At 35.1% G+C, this 17,815-nt stretch overlaps 1 protein-coding gene across 7 annotated transcripts in view; it reads left to right on the top strand.

Moving 5' to 3' along the window:
• The window catches only part of Dys (Dystrophin), a 1,830,839-nt gene that overhangs the window by 210,018 nt on the left and 1,603,006 nt on the right, over positions 1 to 17,815 (top strand). The window lies entirely within an intron of this gene.

Genomic DNA, 17,815 nt, shown 5'->3' with positions numbered 1-17,815 from the left:
TAGTCTATATGTTATTGTTTCACCTACTTGATCTACGTATTAGATGATAAGTGAAAATCTCTGTAACTTAGCAACCATACTCAGTAGGAAGACAATTTTTATCAGGCTACATAAAGACGGACCTCTCCACAATTTGGAACAGTTTGGTGGCCATCGATGGTATGCCGATGGCTCGTCTGGATCGTCTGTTAATATAGGCCATATAAATATTATAGGCCTTATAAACATTTGTCGGGGCCGGTGGCAGGAGGCGATCAGAACTTTTGCGGCCACTGGTGAGGGAATCCCACCACAGGTCACGAACATAAAAAGAGATTATTAGCGACAATATCTCTACCAAAGGTAGCCGAAATCAAACTAACAGAATAATTAATAAAGGACCACGGAAGGTCTCAAGAATATCTCTGACTTAGAGGGTTGCCTGACATTAAAAATGTAATGGAGCTGAGCAGTCTGTGGGGCTTGGCAATTTATTAGTACTGTAAGGAGGAGGTCCGTCCTGTTCAAACAATGTCCGACTAACAAGGCTGTCGGCAAGGTGATTTGATAGGGAGAGAGAGAACAGGATGAGTGCCTATGTATGACAATAATTAATTACAAAATTCAAGCACGAGTTTACGAAATTATAAAGGAGCCTTGATCCGTGAATGTCCCGCAGGTAATTGCCAGCACTTTAGAGCAGTGGCGGCTCCAAAGGGGTCACTAGTTAACGTGAAGCCCACACAACAACGAGATTAATTGGCACACCAAAATAATAGACACTAGGACTCGTGCAAAGAAATAAATATTTGTAGCGGGACGACAACTTAATAATTAGGCACGTATTATACAACAATGAATTAAAATAAAGCTAATGCAATGTAAACAAGATTATTAACACACTTAATGGACCTCAAGTACATAAACTTCACAAGACAAGGTCAGGCTTGGCCATACTTAAATAATTCAGCCTAATAACAATTTAATCGATAAAACAGTAAAATGGAAGAGATAGTTATCGCTAACAACCTTAGTTGTAGAATCACTTTACACAAACACTGAAATCGGCTATTGGGTGCAAAGAAGTAGACGTGATTCTGAGTCGATGCGAGGAATCAAGATGCACAATTAAGATCACTAAAACAATTTAAATCACTCACCTCGCAATTGAACACCTACACAGATGAAAGAGTTCCAAGTGGCCTCTGGAGATATCGTCGAGTCCTGTATAAGTCCAGTTGAGCTTAGCGTGGTAACAAGATGTTCGCTGCGACCAAGAATTCCCAGAAGATGTCGGTATTGGTTCGAGCGGTAAAACCAACAAGATGCTTCCACTTCCTACGGAGAGTGAAGTTCTTTCTCCAATCGGAATTCTCACGGCGAATGCAGGAATAGTACTGGAGTCGCAGAACACACACAGAAGGGTGATGGTTCACTCAACTTCCCACTTCACAGAGGATAAAGAGTTCGGTCCTCAACAGGCGTGACTGGTGTAGTGGTTCACGTAGGAACCAGAGAACGAAAGAGATGTGATAATAATGACTTCGACGAACGGCTTCTTCGGAGGTTCTTTCTGAGAGAATATGAGTAGGTGAGGTCGTACTTTGAAAACTTTAGATGGGCGTTTTAAATGACTGGAACGCCGAGTTAGAAGTAGTATGAATTTTATTGTAAGTTGCTTTTGTACAGCGCAGAAGAGTTGATAAGCAATAAGATGTTATACATCAGATGTAATTTTAGATGACGCATCAGTCTAGTGGCGTATGCGTGAAACTTGAGAGGGGTCAGAATATGACCAATGATAAAAGAGAAATAAGGGCAGTTCAATGAAGAGATCGAATTACGACTGCCTGCATGTAGTAGTAGTAAACTTACTAGAAACAAAGTTCAGCACAGTAATGAAGTTCTTGCTGTATTGCACACACGAAATGAAAACAGAGATGGTCCTTGGTAGGAGAACGGAGATGACGGAGTTCTCCACTAACACAGTGTAATAACAAACTCTGATAATGCACTAAGTTCTTTTCTCTATGACTCTAACAAAGTCAGAGAAGAAACGCAAGTCCGGCGGGCGAAGGACAGAAGCCTGAGCCCGAAGAGTGGGCCGGAGCCCCCGGCGACGAGCACGAAGCTCGTGCCTCGTAGACACACAATGATTTCCCCCGAGAACAGCTTGTACAGCTATTTTGTATTCAGGGAGTTTATTCACACGTTACGTACGTGGGAGTATAGTAGGGTGGTATCTTTCCAAAAGGGCGGATACTCGTGTGCAATGAAATTAGTCTTTACGTTTAGATTGGGTATTGATAATCTAAACGACTATTTAGGGTGTTAACTAGAATAGTCACGCATGCGCGTTATTACAAACAGTATAAGGCTTTAGCGTCATCTAGTACATAGTATCCAAATTAAAAGTCAAAGGTTAATTTGATATTACAAAGAAAATCAGGCTTTATCCGGATTTTACAGGTTTCTTAATAGTTTCACAATGATACCAAAAATACAAGTGTTCCCAAGACACTTATTTTATACGGTGTCAAAATAGACATATTTAGTATTTTCGAAGTGTCAATTTCGGCGCCAAAATGTTAATTATACGTCTACCATGTTTTTGAGAACATCTGGGCTTAAACAGAGGACAATGAGAGTATTCAGAAAATAACATCAGACTCTCAGATAAGACACAAGGGTTAGATATTCCCTTGCACGTGCAGCGAATCGAAGGTTATAGGTTACCAATTCAGATCTGTTTCTCAAGATGCAAAGAGGGGAGAAAAAGATATGAGTTTCCTCTTACGAAACAACAGCTAACTTTAAGTATTCTTCTGGCTTAGTTATTCCACAGAAAGAACAAAATATAAAGAGAGAAATTTAACATTGACTAATACCCGCAATAATTACATGGCAATAAAGCAATTAAAAGGTTTTTAAAGAGTAATTATGAATTTAATAACAGTAAGAAAAGCAAAAATTTAGGTCGGCCCGAAGGCGCCTCAGGTCGGCCGCTACAGTCCTCCCGCGTAAAATAAAAAAAATAGACGAGGGAACTGAGGAATATTTTTTTTTGACTACTTGGGCTTAAATTTTTTTTAAAAAAAATTAAGTGGCAATATTGTTTTTAAACTTTAGAGTTGGCAACACTTTTTAATCTTTAGGATTGGCAACACTGCTTAATACTCATACATAGATATGTTCAATTAAAATTTCTTAGTCCTAGTTGGCAACACTTACTAATTCTTTAAGTAAAGTTCATAAAGGCAAAACATTTTTTTTTTATACCAGCGAATATTATTTTATACACAATTATAGCTAAATAATCGAAGTACTTAAATCCATAAAGTAAAAACCCATTGAAATAATTATATATTATTAGTTAACACCATAATTAAATAATGACACAGAAGTAGTGATATCAGTAGTACAGAAGTACTCGTTAAAATCCCAAAATAGCTTAAATATATATTTTTGTGTATATAAGAAGATATACGATTATCTAAAGGTCTAATACCTAGGTCATACCCAAACAATTAAAAAGTTAAAGAAATGTTTATATATATACACCTATAACTAGAATTAATTATGAGAACCCAAAATTATTATTAAACTACGTTAATAAACAAAGTTATCATTAGACTACCAGTTATTTAGATATAAAATCTCGATTGTGAGTGAATCACAAATTTAAGAAATTACTACATAGCTCTACCAATGGTTATATACGTATAATACAAAGAGTTCCCTAGTTGGTACGATTTGTTCCTACATATTTACAAAACCAAGCTTTGTCTATAAAAATATACAAAGACTAACAAGGCCAATACAACATGATTTCATATAACTACATTATACCTACTAAAACATTATAGCGAGGGATAACATAAATGACCTCAATTATGTACAGTACGCATGTAAAATATTTTTTTTACTCAGTTTTTTATAGTTATTATTATTATAATACGAGTTCCTATATATACAAAGGATATACCTATATGTAAAGGAGATGGATGACCCATACTAAATTAATATAATCAGATATTAAACCCATGGAACATGCAATTATGCTATACAAATCAATTATAACTACATATGGAGTATATATAGATAATAAAGGTTTACACGTATTTTTTTTTTACTAGTCTACAATCATTAACGATAGTTGTATTCTTGACCTCTCTAGACATTCAAGGAACTGCACATTTCCTAAACGAAATTTCTACTAGGTATATATATAGAATTACTAAATTTAACAAAAGATTTGAATGACTTCTATATTATTAAAGTACAAGAATCAACTACTTAAAATTCTAGGGATTATACACACTACATAGAATCGCAAGACTACCGTATACAGAGTATAACTACATTAGTTAATGAAGTATTTAATTCATGATTTTTATTATTATTATTATTATTATTATTATTATTATTACTATATGTAAATTTTTCTTTTTCTCTACGTTTTGTTTTTGGATACATTAATTAAAAATTTACACTTTATCACTTACTCCAAAATTGTCAAAACAAACCATTAGTTACACGATAAGAAAGGGAGCCAGTTTGTTTTTGTTTTTTTTTTTTTATTTTCTTTTAGTCTTTACCAAAATTGGGTTACTGGGACTCCCTGAGGTCGAAGGTTATCCACTACCGGAGGGTAGTTGGGAATTGACACTCAGATGTTTTCTCTTCTCTTTTTTTTTTTTTTTTTTTACTACACTCCACGCTGAGGTCAGGGTGGTGTGAAGAAAAGAAATTATACTACAGCCCTGTCTGGTAAGGGTCTGGTTTTTCTTTTAAACAGAGAACGGCCAAAAGAAGAATTTCTATGTTTTCATACAAGCTTTCGAATGAAATGAAGGCTGATTTCTTTTAGCGCGAAAGGGATAACTAGAACATATATATATATATATATATATATATATATATATATTCTTTAAACACTTTATAACATTCATCCTTTAAACAATTAGAATTCAGTACGGGACAGCGTATGAATGTTTCAAAATGAATCCTTTTTAAATAGCATTTATATGGAACACGACTCAATACAGGGTGTTCATAAACTAAATGGCAATTTTATAGTTACGTCTAAAATACCTAAATTATAATATGGCGCAAACGACCAATATACAAGATCAATTATGGTCTAAACTTTCAACATTTTCATTTAACAATATGCCAATTAACGCGTGGTTCAATATTATTGTTTAGTGACTATTGTCACGCAGTTGAACAGACGCTTAACAAAAAATCAATCAAATAAATCATCTCAATTTATAAAATGAACTGCTACAATTAGTTAATCGATAAGAGAGGTAGAGTTACAATATAGAATTTTAAATCAACATATATTTAATTGTACTCTTCGCACAGAGGTACTTTACGTCATTTTATTAGCAAAGGAACCAATATAACTGAAGTACTGACGTTTAGAAATTAACAATGAATTTAAATATAACTTCAGGCAATTATCTTGTTGCCTTACTATGATAACAACTACCTTTTACAGTAAAATATTGATATCATTCAATTGGTAGGTCTTAATTTCAACCTGGATATTCACCAAAAATTCATATTAATTATAACATATAGTAGATATCAAAATACAGTTATCATAGGCATTATAACGCATAATATCTCAAATGCCATTATCATATTTATTATAATGTATATTCACGTTAGAATATTATTAGAATTACAGCTTAAAATGTCTATTCCTGGTAAATACAATAATCAATATATCCAAATGATAAAAATAGAATGTGCCACAACCTTATAGAAATACAATCGAACGGAAATAGACTATAATTACTTAAATACATTTAAGAACAATTAATACAATTCAACGAGAATTCCTTACAGGAGACATGATGTCGACTCTTAGATACAAATTAAGTTGGCACTCGGACGGCAGGAGGCAAGAGAGGTATAATAAGGATTACTTTTAGCCTATTATCTAATATTAACTCATATGACCCTGGGACTTACATTTACTTCGCATTTATTCATAATTTTAACTTTGAGGAATTTAACCGCGTATTTACATTTTAGAGACCTTTTGGGATATCTATACGCACAAAAGAACGATTTATCATTTCAAATAGGAGACAAGAAGGAGTTTATATGCAATTACAAAATGATCAATAATGCACTTATTTACTAAACAGGGCGGCTGTATTTGACATTTAGGCCCGATAAGAATTTTATTCTAGAAAATAACTCGATTCCTGGACTTGCAAAAGCATTTCTTTACTCATGATATTATAACAACACTAATTTACGCGGAAGCTAGAAAACATAACAATACTTGATACATTGGACAAGCGAATTTAATTCTCTCTTCGGACAACCTTAGATTTTCTTAAGGACTCGTGCTTGGACTCATTAGGGAGCAAGAGTGCTCAAAAGGATTAGGTCTACACAAACGCACCTTTGATTAGATTAGGCACTCGCGAGCAAGAACATTTATGACCATTTAAATACAACATTAGCTTCCATACATATCATTACCATCTCGAAAAGCACATAGTTAAAACTTTAACACCATAGGGTGTCTTTCGAACGAAACACTGGGCTTCCTTCCGAAAGAACCAAACATTCTCTGGTCGTTCGTTAGTAAACTGAACGATAATAAACAGCTGCGGGACCTAGGGGGTCCATAGCGACCTGGGATGTAATAGGAGGGTCCCGTACCTTTAAGGGGGTAAGCCTTCTCAAAGATCCGGCTTAACATCCTTACAATTACGCGGACGCACCATTATACAATAAGGTCGATATAACAGAGGATCAACATTAGAGATTGCGCGATTCTCAGCTAATACAAGCGATAGAAACAAGCGGCAATTCTCTGAAACGACCAATTTACGCTTTGGGGCTGATAATTGTAGTTAATTATCACGTTTGATGGAATTGGTACAATAAGATCGATTCAACGGAGTATAAACATCAGAGATTGCACGATTCTCAGCTAATACAAGCGATAGAAACAGGTGGCAATTCTCTGAACGACCAATGTACGCTTTGGGGCTGATAATTATAGTTAATTATCACGTTTGATGGAATTGGTACTCTTTTAGGAAAGGGAATTGACACATCCTAACCTAATCTGGACTCCATGAATTACTGCTGGAACAAGGGAGAGGTATGATCACTGTCTCAATATTTTCCGACAGGGTGTCTCCCAACGACACGTTCCAAAATTAGATAGCTCGCTAAAATTTATAAAATAATTACACAACTCGAGGCATTAGCGCTCGGCAAGGAATAGCAAAATTAATAACAATACTACAGAGCACGGTTTTACGTCCTGAACAAATGAAATTATTAACACAATGACTAAGGTCGAATTTATCGTGACCGGAAAGTAATAAATTCATAGATAATTCAACTTCTAACATAATGAATAAGAAAAGATTCATTGATTAATAATGTCTACTAATAAATTATTTAAACGTCTCCTTAATTAATAACAATAGCTAAGCACAAACGGAATTGTTAGGATTAGTCTTTCTACTACATTAAGTTCACGTATTTCTTCCTTATAAAAACAGCCTTACACTGGCAATTAAAATTTACAAGAGCTTTATTAAAATTACAAAACTTTGATGCCATGGACTTCAAAAAGCAATAACGCATATCCTAATAATTTACGCTCTTATCATTCAATCAAAATACAAGGGACTTCGCGGTCTTAGAATACAGGGTACTATACGTCAGGGGTGTCCCACATTAGTGTTGTCTTTATTCAAACACGACTTAAAATAATAAAATAACGAGTTAGGCTTAATATTACAACAACTTATTAAGAATGGTCTCTACTTAAAACAAATTACTAAACTGAATTTATTGCCCTTTTAAACTTTCAATCTTGGTATACTTAATTCTCTCATAATTAACAAAAAGCACGTCCATTCATAAACAATAAAATTAAATTGGCCTCCAAGAAAATTTAAAATAATTTGAAAACTTCAAAATCACAATAATGAATCTCATTATGAACTTTTACTGAGAAACGAAACATATTAAGGCTTTAGTTCGCATAGTTCGTGTAAGGAATCTCTTTAGCACCTAACATAATATTTAATTTACCACTAACGCTGAGAAGCCAGGCGGGGAAAGATCAAGGATTTACCCACAATCAAAGAACTAACAACGTGTGAGTATAAGGACTCACAGAATGAAAATTTCAAAATAAATTTCAAAATGTCAATGATGTTTGTTTTGACTGACTTGTTCATTAATTACACAAGCAGAATTTGAATACTTGGAGTTCCTACACCAGCCTTACGACTGATGATTCTTGAAATGAATCTCGCGAAAATCCATTGCAAGAATCGAACTCAGAATACGTTGAGAAGCTTTGAATACAGAACGGAATAGCTTTCATCTCGATAGGTGAAGAAGAAAGTATCCGTCCCGCATTTGGCGCCATAAACCTTCTCAAGGTATTGTGTTGATATTTTTCCCTACAGTTTCTTTTTTTTTAATACTAACGCATTACACAACCGAGGAACACTAACCAACACACTTCCTTTTTCTCGCTCTTTCTTTTTCTTTTTGTTTTGTTTTGCCCAGCTGGGGAAACTAACAGAGAACAGATGTTTTCTCTCTGTGTTGAAGAAAAAGGAACGAACTATTCTTTTGATATATGGACTGTTTCTTTTTCCTTCCCTCATTGACTTCTCTAGAACAAGCAAAATGATAGTTAAGCTTTCAGGGTAGAAGGGGGCATTTGCCCTACGCAACATATCAACACAAAATGTTTACTTTCAAGCAAATTAATAGGAAACCTGTCCTTTCAATTAACACAATTTAAACATTAAATTATACGAAACTCATTTAGAATATAACTGTGACCCTAAGCAAACTACTTAACACAAATGAAAGTAATAATATAAATAACTCCTGCTTTGTCATTTACAAAAGCAACATAGGATTCTATAATCAATATCAATTAACACATTATTAGATGACGAGCTAATGATCGAATTCCACTGCTGAACACCAAATTTATGTCGGGGCCGGTGGCAGGAGGCGATCAGAACTTTTGCGGCCACTGGTGAGGGAATCCCACCACAGGTCACGAACATAAAAAGAGATTATTAGCGACAATATCTCTACCAAAGGTAGCCGAAATCAAACTAACAGAATAATTAATAAAGGACCACGGAAGGTCTCAAGAATATCTCTGACTTAGAGGGTTGCCTGACATTAAAAATGTAATGGAGCTGAGCAGTCTGTGGGGCTTGGCAATTTATTAGTACTGTAAGGAGGAGGTCCGTCCTGTTCAAACAATGTCCGACTAACAAGGCTGTCGGCAAGGTGATTTGATAGGGAGAGAGAGAACAGGATGAGTGCCTATGTATGACAATAATTAATTACAAAATTCAAGCACGAGTTTACGAAATTATAAAGGAGCCTTGATCCGTGAATGTCCCGCAGGTAATTGCCAGCACTTTAGAGCAGTGGCGGCTCCAAAGGGGTCACTAGTTAACGTGAAGCCCACACAACAACGAGATTAATTGGCACACCAAAATAATAGACACTAGGACTCGTGCAAAGAAATAAATATTTGTAGCGGGACGACAACTTAATAATTAGGCACGTATTATACAACAATGAATTAAAATAAAGCTAATGCAATGTAAACAAGATTATTAACACACTTAATGGACCTCAAGTACATAAACTTCACAAGACAAGGTCAGGCTTGGCCATACTTAAATAATTCAGCCTAATAACAATTTAATCGATAAAACAGTAAAATGGAAGAGATAGTTATCGCTAACAACCTTAGTTGTAGAATCACTTTACACAAACACTGAAATCGGCTATTGGGTGCAAAGAAGTAGACGTGATTCTGAGTCGATGCGAGGAATCAAGATGCACAATTAAGATCACTAAAACAATTTAAATCACTCACCTCGCAATTGAACACCTACACAGATGAAAGAGTTCCAAGTGGCCTCTGGAGATATCGTCGAGTCCTGTATAAGTCCAGTTGAGCTTAGCGTGGTAACAAGATGTTCGCTGCGACCAAGAATTCCCAGAAGATGTCGGTATTGGTTCGAGCGGTAAAACCAACAAGATGCTTCCACTTCCTACGGAGAGTGAAGTTCTTTCTCCAATCGGAATTCTCACGGCGAATGCAGGAATAGTACTGGAGTCGCAGAACACACACAGAAGGGTGATGGTTCACTCAACTTCCCACTTCACAGAGGATAAAGAGTTCGGTCCTCAACAGGCGTGACTGGTGTAGTGGTTCACGTAGGAACCAGAGAACGAAAGAGATGTGATAATAATGACTTCGACGAACGGCTTCTTCGGAGGTTCTTTCTGAGAGAATATGAGTAGGTGAGGTCGTACTTTGAAAACTTTAGATGGGCGTTTTAAATGACTGGAACGCCGAGTTAGAAGTAGTATGAATTTTATTGTAAGTTGCTTTTGTACAGCGCAGAAGAGTTGATAAGCAATAAGATGTTATACATCAGATGTAATTTTAGATGACGCATCAGTCTAGTGGCGTATGCGTGAAACTTGAGAGGGGTCAGAATATGACCAATGATAAAAGAGAAATAAGGGCAGTTCAATGAAGAGATCGAATTACGACTGCCTGCATGTAGTAGTAGTAAACTTACTAGAAACAAAGTTCAGCACAGTAATGAAGTTCTTGCTGTATTGCACACACGAAATGAAAACAGAGATGGTCCTTGGTAGGAGAACGGAGATGACGGAGTTCTCCACTAACACAGTGTAATAACAAACTCTGATAATGCACTAAGTTCTTTTCTCTATGACTCTAACAAAGTCAGAGAAGAAACGCAAGTCCGGCGGGCGAAGGACAGAAGCCTGAGCCCGAAGAGTGGGCCGGAGCCCCCGGCGACGAGCACGAAGCTCGTGCCTCGTAGACACACAATGATTTCCCCCGAGAACAGCTTGTACAGCTATTTTGTATTCAGGGAGTTTATTCACACGTTACGTACGTGGGAGTATAGTAGGGTGGTATCTTTCCAAAAGGGCGGATACTCGTGTGCAATGAAATTAGTCTTTACGTTTAGATTGGGTATTGATAATCTAAACGACTATTTAGGGTGTTAACTAGAATAGTCACGCATGCGCGTTATTACAAACAGTATAAGGCTTTAGCGTCATCTAGTACATAGTATCCAAATTAAAAGTCAAAGGTTAATTTGATATTACAAAGAAAATCAGGCTTTATCCGGATTTTACAGGTTTCTTAATAGTTTCACAATGATACCAAAAATACAAGTGTTCCCAAGACACTTATTTTATACGGTGTCAAAATAGACATATTTAGTATTTTCGAAGTGTCAATTTCGGCGCCAAAATGTTAATTATACGTCTACCATGTTTTTGAGAACATCTGGGCTTAAACAGAGGACAATGAGAGTATTCAGAAAATAACATCAGACTCTCAGATAAGACACAAGGGTTAGATATTCCCTTGCACGTGCAGCGAATCGAAGGTTATAGGTTACCAATTCAGATCTGTTTCTCAAGATGCAAAGAGGGGAGAAAAAGATATGAGTTTCCTCTTACGAAACAACAGCTAACTTTAAGTATTCTTCTGGCTTAGTTATTCCACAGAAAGAACAAAATATAAAGAGAGAAATTTAACATTGACTAATACCCGCAATAATTACATGGCAATAAAGCAATTAAAAGGTTTTTAAAGAGTAATTATGAATTTAATAACAGTAAGAAAAGCAAAAATTTAGGTCGGCCCGAAGGCGCCTCAGGTCGGCCGCTACAAGTGGGACATTAATTTTTGTCCGTTACTGAGAGATGTCCGTTACAGAGAGGTTACAAAAATGTAATTTCTCACAACGATAATTGTATGCAGTAATATACAGCAAATACATTATGTATGAGCGTAAATACGTAAAATTCAATATGAAAATACTCTATTTAGTACGTATTTGAATTACTGGGAGGGATGAAGGAGAGAATAATTTCTGTTAAATAATATTATTGTTGGGGGATGTGTTAATATATTCGTATACTGCAAAATATAATGCGTGTATGGTAATTTTCTTAAGTACATGTGTCCTGTAAAAATATCCATTAATTCACATGAAATTGTCGGGAAAGATGACTAAATTTGTCAGGGAAGGGAAGATCCTTCGCATAGAATTCTTGGCCATACGACTGACCCTTCATGAGTGCTATTGCTTGTTGAAGGTTTTCTAGGATTTCCACCAGAAAGCAGCTTATTGCAGGCAGAAAAAAAGAATTTCAAGTTCAGCTTGAAGCTGTTCTGTTTGATGGTTTACCAGGTCTAGATTCATGATACATACACTTGTAGGGAAAAGACTTTTCTGTCTATCGCTGAACTGAGAATAATTCCTGTCTGTTATGAAGAGGTTGCTGAAACGTTTGAGGAGGAGGAAAGGATTGTCCGTATCCGTATCTGAGAGTGTCCGTAAAAGAGAGGGTTTTGTTCCGTAAGAGAACATATATTTTTGCCGGGACAAAAAAAAAAATCTGTCCGTATTATAGAGGTGTCCGTTAAGGGATGTTTCACTGTATTAGGTTGAGTGTCCTTCCCACTTCCTTTTGTATAAATGCATATGTGAGCACGCCTCGTTGGGGATCTACAGGCCTTTGAAGTTGTCAGCATGAGCTTTGCAGTATTGGCCAGGCCAGTATAGCAATATAGGTCAGTAATAGCTTTTTTCACATACTAAAGCAAAACGCCTGAAATGTCTGTCAACCTGCTTCACATAGCTCTTCTGCTGGTTGCCTAACACAAGGATATCAACCTTAGAAACGCCCTAGCAACAATGTTAAAATGTTAATCATATGGATTCAAAACGGCCCGTAAGTCGTTAAATAAGAAAATAGCAACACACTTTTAAAAAAAATCAACGAGAACTAGCAAATCTACCAAAAAAAAAAAAAAACCAGCGAAAATGGCACTTTTCTAGAATTTGTGGTTTCCAAAATCTCAATGTCGAAATGAATTGGCTACAATGTAAAAATGAAATGAAATCTTTAAGTTTTATGTCCCACGGTTATGCCGGTTAGGCTAAAGGAGACGGTGATTATGAGAGATGAGTGAAATGAAGAAAGTGGGAGGAAACGGGAGAACCCCGAGAAAACCCACGAGCACGGTGTTTGTCCACCACAAAGTTCACTTGGCGGAGGCTGGGATCGAACCCGGGACCCCAAGCACCAGAGGTGAACGCTCTACCACTGAGCCACCGCGCCCCCTGGCTACAATGTAGCATTTTAATATATAGATCGGTTAACGGTTAATAGGTTTGTTAGGTGTATTTTTCCCTACGTGTTGTAATGAATGGCAATTAGCGATTTTTTTTTTTTTAAATATCCGAGTTCAAACTACAACGTCATTAGCCAATAAATGAGAAATCAAAGGTCTGTACAGGTAAATATTCCATGTACATATTTGAGAAGTCAAGTTTGTTCAAGATCGAATTAATTCCACAGATTGTATACAATATAATACCGATCTTACGATTTTTTTTAAAAAAAAGGAAAGTCAAATTAAGAATGAGAATCTATAAAAAAAACTGATAACTTATATGAAGAAAAAATAGGCAGTAACTATGGGAGACAGTATTGCGGCCAGAAGTAAGTTAAAAAAACAAGTGAGTTTTAAAAAAATCGGCGCGCGATCTGGACCACAGGGTACGTTTGTCGTTATTATAGCCGCTATTTCACTTAATCTATATAGAATAAGGTCTTCAATTAACTCCAGATCTGCCGGATTTTCACATGTTTGACTGGAATCGAACTTCTGAATCTTCATCAAAATATATCACATTATTCTTCGGCTGATACAAAATCTGGAGAGCTGCTCAGGTAAAGATGAAAAAGACTTATGTTCGATAGTGTGTGAAAATGCGTAAAAATTGTGTGATAATGAATTAGAATCACATTAATCGTATATTACTCTCTGTAGGCCCCATTTTTTAAAAGTTAATTTGTAATTAACATATAACTATTACCAATTTTGGCTAGTGTATCCAAATCAGTGGAAATTATCCAGGTGGAGTAAAAATTTGAGAGTTAATCTGGCTCAAATTAAAATAATAATAATAATAATAATAATAATAATAATAATAATAATAATAATAATAATAATAATAATGTTCCCTCAGCTAGGTCTTTTATACTAAAGAAGGCGGATAATTAATAAATGAAAGTAATGAATATGAAAGATGGAGGAACAGGAGAACCACCATAGGCACGATGTTTTCCATCACCTACTCACATAGTATGGACTTAAATCAGGGATTCCTCACACCAGAGATGAACGTAATAGTTTTGTACCATGTCCCCCGTGTACAAGTGTAAAAATTTGTTTCTAACTGTACAAACGGGTCAATAGCTGATTTCTTAAATATAGGTACCATAGTGCAGGCGTATACCCACGTGGCGTATATATATTTTCTTAGTAGAACTAAATTTGCTTAGCAGATAAATGATAAATATAGCTTAAGATTTAATCGTAAACTTCTATGATTTTTCTTTATAAAACAGTCTAGTTTTATTTTTTTAAAGAATATAGTTGATAGTACTAAACAATTACTTATCGTCTTTTCGGGTGAAGAATAACACGAGTTCAATACTATATAGACATAATATCTTCTAAGTAGTGGACCTGACTCCCCCTCCAAACTTCGGACCCTTCCCAACAAAAATTTCTGGGTCCTCGTCTGTTGTGATCAAGAACTAGCTTAAGGTTGGTTTAAAGGGACACTACAATCACTACAATCTTTGTATCTCTCTTATGTATTTTTTTTTTTTTTTTTACCTTTCACGAAAATTCACGATTTCTCTTACATATTTCAACCTAGAGACTTCAAATTTTTAGAGAAGGAACTTCATAACCTAGCGAAGGCAATAATCCGTGACGATTTTTTATTTAGAATTTTCTTCATTGTTGGAATGGCTTGATTGTTGAAATGGATATTCAAACCTTTAACAATATAACTGTTTCAACAATGAAGAAAATTCTAAACAAAAAATGGACACGGATTGTCGTCTTCAATAGGTTATGAAGCTCCTTCTGTAAAAATTTGAAGTCTCTAGGCTGAAATTTGTAAGAGAAATCGTGAATTTTCTTGAAAGGTAAAAAATACATGAGATACGAAGACTGTAGTGACATCTACCGGCAAAGCTTGTCCCTTTACATCAATCTTAACTTCCTTAAAGTGTCAATTAATGAAATTATATTATTGCCTCACAGCAATTGTAATGATTTTTAGAATTTTATGGGATACAAAAGTAATCGCAGAATGAACAGTGATAATAATTTATTTTTTCTGAATTTCAATGAACCATGAAACTTCATGCTATAAAAAATGTATCCAAAAGAAAAGGAAAAGAAAAAAAAAGAAAGTTTAAATCGGGCGATCCATTTAAAAGTTAAGCTTAAAAATTGATTTAGATATGTTGATAACAGAGAAAACAAGACAGTTCATTTGAAAATAAAAAAAAAATGGTATAGGTCTACATGAAAACAATGCAATAACGTTATTAAATAAACAATTGCACAGTCTGGGTTTATGGTTTAGAAAGGAATTAACTTGAATAATAATGATTGTTTCTCGTATTTAAATTTATATGTATACAGGGTGTCTCAGAAGTCCCCTGACATAGGGTAACTCTGTTATTATCAGCGTTACAATAAAATGTAAGAGGGAAAACCGTCTCCAAATACGATGTTTTCAATCTAAAATGAAGGAATTTTTAAAATCGGATGAGCCATTTGGGTTGTACGCTCTTTATGCACACAATGTTAAATGAAAAAGCAACGTTGCCAGTTACCTGGACCCACAACATAAGTGAATGAAGTTACGGTCTTTTACACTACCGTGTCGATGGCCAGCCCCCATTTCAAATATGCCCCAATCTACTTTACGTTGTGAGTCCAGGTAAATGGCAACATTCCATTTTGATTTAACATTGGGCGCATAAAGAGTGTCCAGCCCAAACGGTTCATCCGATTAAAAAAAAAAAATCATTCACTTGAGATTGAAAACATCATATTTGGAGACGGTTTCCCTTCTTACATTTTGTTGTAACTATGATAATAACAGAGTTATCCTATGTAGGGACTTTTGAGACACCCTGTATATATATATATATATATATATATATATATATATATATATATATATATATAAAGTTGCAGTGTCATGTGTACATCACGTGAAGGACTTTGGTTACAATATTGAATGGTATGCAACCAGCCTGACCTTTAGGTACAGTTGAGTCTATAAACTATAATCTTTAAGGGAAAACTGGGAAGGAGGGATATCTTCGATCCTACTAAATGGATCACTTCCATCAACAAACTTGATTTTTAACTTTTGACCCTCCACATCTTGGCAGAATTGGTGATCCTCATGTAGTTATGTAGTTCTTCGAGTTTTTTGTCTCCCAGACGGACGGACGCACGGACATACAAGTATATAAAGGTCTTTTGGTTGGTAAACTCAACTCATTAATAAAAATATTTATTTATTTTTATTTAGTTACAAAATCACGACAAATGACGCATTCAAATTGTTTCTTCTTCTTCTTCTATTATTATTATTATTATTATTATTATTATTATTATTATTATTATTATTATTATTATTATTATTATTATTATTATTATTATTATTATTAGCTGAACTTGCGCTCGCTACACAGCGCATCATTCACATGTGAGCATGAATTTCCTTGTCATTCCTCACAACATTTATTACATGTTCCTTTACAGACTGAAGTGATGGACGTCTTGATAAAAATCTGCAAGGGGAATTATAAAGGGAAGATTTTTTTTCGATATCTCGCACCGTTTGCAAGATTTGAGCCTATTTCCGGTTGGAGTTTCTAATTTATATATGATCAGTGTTTTCTTTATTCTTGCATGCAGTATGTAATAAGCAAAAAATGAAATGAAATTTTGAGTTTTACGTCCCACGGTTATGCCGGTTAGGCTAAAGGAGACGGTGACAATGAGTAATGAATGAAATGGTGGAATGAAGAAAGTGGGAGGAAACGGGAGAACCCCGAGAAAACCCACGCACACGGTGTTTGTCCACCACAAAGTTCACTTGGCGGGAGCAGGGTTTGAACCCGAGACCCCTAGCACCAGAGGTGAACGCTCTATGTAATAAGCAAATACATTACACATACAATGAATTATAATATGAGTGATATATGGTGTTCGTTTTGTAAAAAGTCTCCAAACAATAAAGATTCATCTTAGACTGCAAAAGTGGTTATTCTTCGTTTTTCATTATCATTTGGTCATGAAACAAACGCCGGAGAGATATACTGACCCCGTATACAAATGTGTGGTGTTGGAGTATATAACTCGTGGGATATGATGTTTTACTTAAAATTTTAATACTTCCAGTGTATACCCCCTAAAAATGTAATAAAGAAATAAAGGTCAGTTTTTTTTTTTTTTTTTTTTTTAATATTCAATTAGAACTGAAATATCTATACAAAATTTGCAACCGACGACATCTTTCTAGAGGTTGTGGTTTCCGAGATATCATTATCAAAAGAATTGTCCACTAATATACTATATAAACGTCGACAAACATAAACTTTTCTTGACCACAAATATAAAAATATTGATTATTAAGTATATAGATTATTAAGTATACGAGTGAGCATTTTAATATATAGATTATTAAGTATACGAGTCTCAGTTGTCAGGCCTTCATTATGAATGACTCTTTGATGGTCATATCTTCTGGATGAATTGATTTTAAAGCCAAATAGGCATGAAAATTATGGTACGGAGGGCAAGTTCTAGCCGGGCTATTTCCCCTAAGCATTGTAGATA

This window comes from Thermobia domestica, chromosome 1, assembly GCF_964235325.1.
Source record: "Thermobia domestica chromosome 1, izTheDome1.hap1.1, whole genome shotgun sequence".
NCBI classification, from domain to species: domain Eukaryota; kingdom Metazoa; phylum Arthropoda; class Insecta; order Zygentoma; family Lepismatidae; genus Thermobia; species Thermobia domestica.
This window is presented reverse-complemented; position numbering and strand designations above follow the sequence as displayed.